The 6576-nt window shown below is 35.8% G+C and overlaps 1 pseudogene; it reads left to right on the top strand.

Moving 5' to 3' along the window:
• The first annotated feature begins 3093 nt into the window (after nt 1-3093).
• On the top strand, nt 3094-4074 carry LOC112087990 (annotated as a pseudogene).
• Nucleotides 4075-6576: the final 2502 nt, after the last annotated feature.

Below are 6576 nucleotides of genomic sequence, written 5' to 3'. Positions count from 1 at the left end.
AAGGACATTAGCAAGACAATGGCTTGATCTTCTTCCGGTACCACCACTTTCACATTTTCCAGATCAGATATCAGCTTGAAGAAATCATTTACATTCCCCTTAATCGTCATACTATCACTCATCTTGTATGCATAGAGTCTTTGCTTCAAGTATATGCGATTAGGGAGAGACTTTGCCATAAAGAGGTTATCGAGTACCTTTAGCATTCCTGCAGCTGTCTTCTCTTTTATTATCTTCCTTAAAACATGATTTTCCACACTCAGGATAATAGTGGATCTTGCCTTTCTTCTCTTTTCCTTGAGATCTTTGTCCTCGGGTTTGGTTGTCTTTGGTGTTGTAGACGCCGGAGTAACATCTCCTCCACTCGATTCTTGAGTTTCTCCGTCTGCTGCATCATCAACCTCCCCCAGACCCTCCATGAGACCTAACAGATCTAAGTGTGCCATGAGCTTTTACTTCCATAGGATGTAGTCCCCATCACCATCGAACTTCTCCACTTTAACTTTGCTCGAAGACATCTTCTTCAAAACAAAGTTGATTGCTTTCTTGAGAAAACAAAGCTTAAACCAGCGAACCTGGCTCTGATACCAATTTGTTAGGATTAAAGACAATAATACTTTGTTGTTACTCTCTTTAATCTCTCTTTCTCGCTCTCTCGTTGTTTTTCGATCGGTTTGTGTTTTGAAAAAACTGAAAAGAACTTGCAAAAAAGTAAAGAACACAAGGAGCTTTTAACGACTTCAGGTCATAAACTTGAACCCTACTGTCACTGAAATCTGATGCCCAGAATCCACTAGAATCACTTTGATCTTATAGTCCATACAACCACCTATTACAAACCACACATGCTTTAATCTGTAGCCCTATAGTCGACCTTAGAGAATAGTCCAAACTTTGGCTCTGCATCATTTCTTGTTCTAGTAGAAACAGAACCTTTACCAACCATCTCTGCTTTAAATCCGTTTTGGAAAAACCTCACGCGCGCTCCACGTGAGGTCCTTTTCTCCTCAAAAAGGGTTTGTTGGGTTTCATTGATTGTGGGCTTCGTCACTTCTGATCCACTTAGACGAAACCTTCTTTGTGCATTAGAGTCTTTGTTGTACTTAGTCTTGAGATTTGACAACTCTTATCTTGACTCAAAGACATATCATTCACAAATGACTAGTAGTTTTGTTTACAAGGAATTCTTGTGGGAGCAATTACGACGATTTAGCAAGAAAAATATGATGACAAATTATACTTTGCAATATTTTATTGTATAGGCTGTATTAGGTCTGGAACGGAGCCGGATATCTGGATCCGGATCCGGATTCACCGGATAATCAGTTTTACTATCCGGATCTGGATCCAAAAACTCTGGATATCTGGAGAACGGATATCCGGTTTGAACCGAATATTTACGGATATCCGGTTTCGCTGATTTAAAAAAAATCTTTAATTTTTAAAAATTATAATAAAATAATATAGATAATTAAAATGTATCATCATAGCAACTTACAAATAGCAAAAATTAAAAAACATTCAAGTAGCATTCAAATAGCATAAAATTTAAAAGTTTACATAACAAAAGAGAAAATAGTAAAAGAGAAGTTAATTTATCTTCATGTCCATATGCTATCTATTTTTATGTTCTTATCTCACAATCTAAAATAGAAAATTATCACACAATATGTAAAAGAGTCAAACCAAAAACAATTCTAAAATTAGTTTTTTAAAATAAATAAATATTATTAAAAATAAATAAATATTTAACAAACGGATAACGGATATTCGGTTTCAAAATTTTCTATTATCCGGATCCATATCCAAAATAAACGAATATTTAATTTCACTATCCAGATCTGGATCCGAACTACACAGATATTCGGTTTTTACAGATCGGATAGGACCGGATAGCGGATCGGATACCGGATACCGGATAATAATTCCAGCCCTAGGCTGTATATGATATAAGGGAAAATAGTGTTACAAAAGTCAGGAAAAGCAGCAATCTACAAAGTCAAACATTGTGGCGATAGATGAAAAACGTGAGTAAATTTGTGGAGCCTGCCTTCACTATTTACGCATAGTAACTCAAACATTTTTACGTCTATATATACGAAAAAAATTCTTCGATTGTAAACACACAAAACATTTCATTCTCAATAACATCCTCCTCTCTCTCTTTTACTCTCTCGCTCTCTCTTTTACGAGTATCCTGTTCTTTTGCAGGTATAAAATTTTCGTCTTTATTTATATTTATCTATATAATAAATTATACCTATTATTATAACACGTTATCAGCACGATAACTCTACGTTATAGCTAAATATATATTCATAATATATACACTAGTATAATAGGCGGTATGTCGCTTGTATAACTATTTATTATTTTCAGTGGATGTTTAACATCACTATTATTTAATATTATAATAGGCGGTTTGTCTCGCCTTGTTATCATTTTACTATTTATATCATGGTTGCTAAATGCACCATAATTATTTATTTTTATTAATATTACAATGGCCGACTGTGTCGCCTCGTAATTTCGTTACTAGATAAATATGGATGACTATATCACCATAATGTTACTGTTAAATATATGTTTATATAATGGTTGTTATATAAGGAGGCTCTGCCACCTGTATATAAACCTTATGTCTAAAAATTAATAGGTTTAACTGATTGTTTATTAAAATATTCGGATTAATCCTTTTCTTCAATTATTTTCTCACCAATGGTCACAAAGAAAATCTTTCAAAAATTTTCACTTTTCCAAACGGCTATGAACAGTGTTTTTCAATCGATAAATATACTTATCCTTCATTCATTCATTTCACTCAAAGATCATATCTTCTCTCAAATATTTTTTGGTTTTCATTCTATAAGAAAGATGATTCGTTTGTTATTGATTTTAAGCGCGATTGTAATTTTTGCTTCTATTTATGGTCTCTCCGCTGGAGAATTTACTCCCGAAGAGTATACCACAACTGTTATGTTATTTTTTTATGCAATATTTTTTTTTGTAATCGCTTTAGTTATTCATGTAGGTTCGTTTAAATGTAAAACATTATTATCTTACTAATAATATTTTTGCATTCATATTTTAGAAATGGCAAACATTGAGAAGCTTAAGTTCCCGGCTCTCAAAATAACTGGAGCAAACTACATATCATGGATCACCGATGTAGAACTTTATCTAGAGTCGGAAAGGTTAATCAACACCATAAAAGATGGAAATGAATCGTCTGCCCATGATAAGGCAAAGACAATCATTTTCCTGAGGAAACATCTAGATGAAAATGTGATGCATGACTATGCGCACATAAAAGATCCAGCAGAGCTGTGGTAAGCTCTCAAAGAAAGGTTTGACAACCAGAGGGAAATAAACCTTCCCCATGCTCTTGAAGAGTGGAAAAATTTGAGGTTTCAAGATTTTGAAAAGGTTGAGGAATATAATTCCGCTATTCTGAGAATAGTCTCACAACTGAAATACTGTGGTAAACCCGTCACCGTGGCAGAAATGCTCGAAAAGACGTATCTCACATTTCATAAGGAACATCGTGTTCTACAAGAAATGTATAGAAATTGTGGGTATACGAGATTCTCTGAATTAATCGTAACACTCATATTAGCAGAGAAGAATAATGAACTTCTCATCAGAAACCACAATTCTCGGCCTACGGGAACCAAAGCATTTCCTGAAGCAAATGCAACGGTTGTAGAAAAACCTGAAAGAAAAAGCCAAACCACTAGGGGTCGTGGCCGTCGATTCAATCGCGGACGAGGCTGAACTTACAACCCAAAAGGGAGGAACTCATACAAGTGAGTTCGGTCTGAACAAACTTCAAAGGGGAAAGAACCCCAAGCGAATACCACCCAGATGCGTGAAGATGTATGTTACAGATGCGGGTCCAAAGGACATTGGTCTCGTACCTGTCGAACCCCTCCACATTTTTGTAAGTTGTACCAAGAGTCTGTCAAAGGCAAAGGGAAAGAAGTGAACCTCACGGAACACTTCGAGGGTACATCATACCTCGACTCCTCCGATTTTGCAGATGATTTCAATGAGACCGCTGTAGCGGATAACTGAATTGCTTGTAGTGAGACTACTGAATAGTCTCCGCTAATGCCATGTATAATAATTACATTTCAGTTTTAAAACGAATAATGTTGAGGCTCTCAACAACCTATTATATAATTATTACGTTTTCAGTTTTAAAATATATAGTGTTGTTTTTACAACAACCTAATGTATAATTATTGTATGCTTTCCTATGAATGAAATTTATGTTTTCTTCATTAATGTTTATGTTAATTACAGAGATGGATCATATTAAAGATGGAACAACATCCAAGGAAAATGTTCGAGAAATATGTATACCAGATAGTGGAACAACGCACACTATCCTGAGACAGAAATTTTTTTTTCTAATTTGAAACCGACAAAGATTATTGTCAATACAATATCGGGTCCCGCAGACTTGATCGAAGGAACAGGCAAAGCCAACTTTATGTTGCCTAATGGAACAAAATTTTCCATCAATAATGTCTTGTATTCTCCAAATTCAAAAAGAAATTTGTTGAGTTTCAAAGACATATACCGTCAAGGATATGACACTCAGTCTGTAATTGAGAATGGAAAGAAGTATATGTATGTAACTTCTGATAAGTTAGGCAAAAGACTTGTATTGGAAAAGTTTCCAGAACTCCCTTCCGGTTTGCATCATACTTATATAGATGCAATCAAATCGCATCTCATGACAAAACTAAATCCAGAAGATTTAACATTGTGGCATGATCGCCTCGGTCACCCAGGAACATCAATGATGCAAAAAATTATAGAAAGCTCACATGGTCATTCGATGAAAATCCAGGAGATACATCTAAGAAATAAAATGACATGTGCTGCATGTTCTCTTGGTAAATTGATTATAAGGCCATCGCCAACCAAAATTAATAATGAATCACCAAAGTTCCTTGAACGAATTCAAGGGGATATTTGTGGACCAATACATCCATCATGTGGACCATTCCACTATTTTATGGTATTAATTGACGCATCCAGCAGATGGTCACATGTTTGTCTATTATCATCTCGAAATATGGCATTTGCGAGATTTCTAACTCAGATAATAAAACTGCGAGCTCAGTTTCCTGATTATCCCATTAAGAGAGTTAGATTAGACAACGCTGGTGAATTCACATCCCAGGCATTCAATGATTACTGCATGGTAATGGGGATTGAAATTGAACATTCTGTGGCTTATGTTGATACACAAAATGGTTTGGCTGAATCATTAATTAAGCGTCTGCAATTGATTGCAAGACCATTTATTATGAAATCAAAACTCCCAACATCTATATGGAGACATGCTATTTTGCATGCAAAAGCACTTATTCGGATAAGACCAAGTGCGTACCATAAGTACTCCCCGTTACAATTAGCATTTGGTCGAGAACCAAATATTTCTCATCTAAGGATCTTTGGTTGTGCGGTTTACGTGCCTATAGCGCCACCGCAACGTACAAAGATGGGACCACAAAGACGGTTGGGAATATATATTGGATATGATTCTCCATCTATTATACGATACCTAGAACCACAGACTGGTGATGTTTTTACGGTACGATTTGCCGACTGTCACTTCGATGAGAAAGTATTCCTGGTTCTAGGGGGAGAAAATAAAGGTGTAGGAAAGGATATCAAATGGAGTGTACCATCCCTGTTACACCTTGATCCTCCCACTAAGCAGTCAGAACTAAAAGTTTGACGAATTATGCATTTACAGAGTATAGCAAACCAGCTACCTGATGCATTTGCAGATACCAAGACGGTCACTAAATCACATATACCAGCTGCAAATACTCCTGCTCGTATTGATATACCACAAGAACGTGGAAAAGCAGATGATACACGTGAATTTAGAACACGCTTGAAGCGTGGTAGACCTGTCGGTTCTAAGAACAAAAATCCTAGAAAACGAAAGGAGGCTGAAATGCATACTACTCCCAAAATAGCCGAAAGTATTTTGGAAGAAGCAAATCATGAAACTAATGATAATCCAGAGCCTCGTGAACTTGAGAAAAATCTTGAGGTTTCCATAAACTACATCCATAATGGAAAGATATGGAATAGAAATGAAATAGATGATGTTGACGACGTTTTCTCATACCTCGTATCAAAGGAAATAGATGATGAAAATGAAGATCCAGAGCCAAGGTCTGTATACGAATGTCAAAAGAGGCAAGACTGGCTGAAATGGAAAGATGATATACAAGTTGAGCTAGATTCTCTTAATAAACGAAGTGTATTCAGACCAATTGTACTCACACCTGGAGATGTGAGACCGGTTGGATACAAATGGGTTTTCGTTCAGAAACGAAATGAGGAAAACAAGATTATGAGATATAAAGCTCGTCTTGTAGCACAAAGTTTTTCTCAAAGACCTGGAATAGATTATGAGGTAACATATTCTCCCGTTATGGACGCAATCACATTTAGATTCCTGATGAGTCTAGATGCTGATAAAAATCTAGAAATGCGTCTCATGGATGTCGTTACAACATATTTATATGGAACATTAGATACAGA

This window comes from Eutrema salsugineum, unplaced genomic scaffold (genome assembly GCF_000478725.1).
Source record: "Eutrema salsugineum unplaced genomic scaffold, Eutsalg1_0 scaffold_15, whole genome shotgun sequence".
Lineage (NCBI taxonomy): Eukaryota > Viridiplantae > Streptophyta > Magnoliopsida > Brassicales > Brassicaceae > Eutrema > Eutrema salsugineum.
This window is presented reverse-complemented; position numbering and strand designations above follow the sequence as displayed.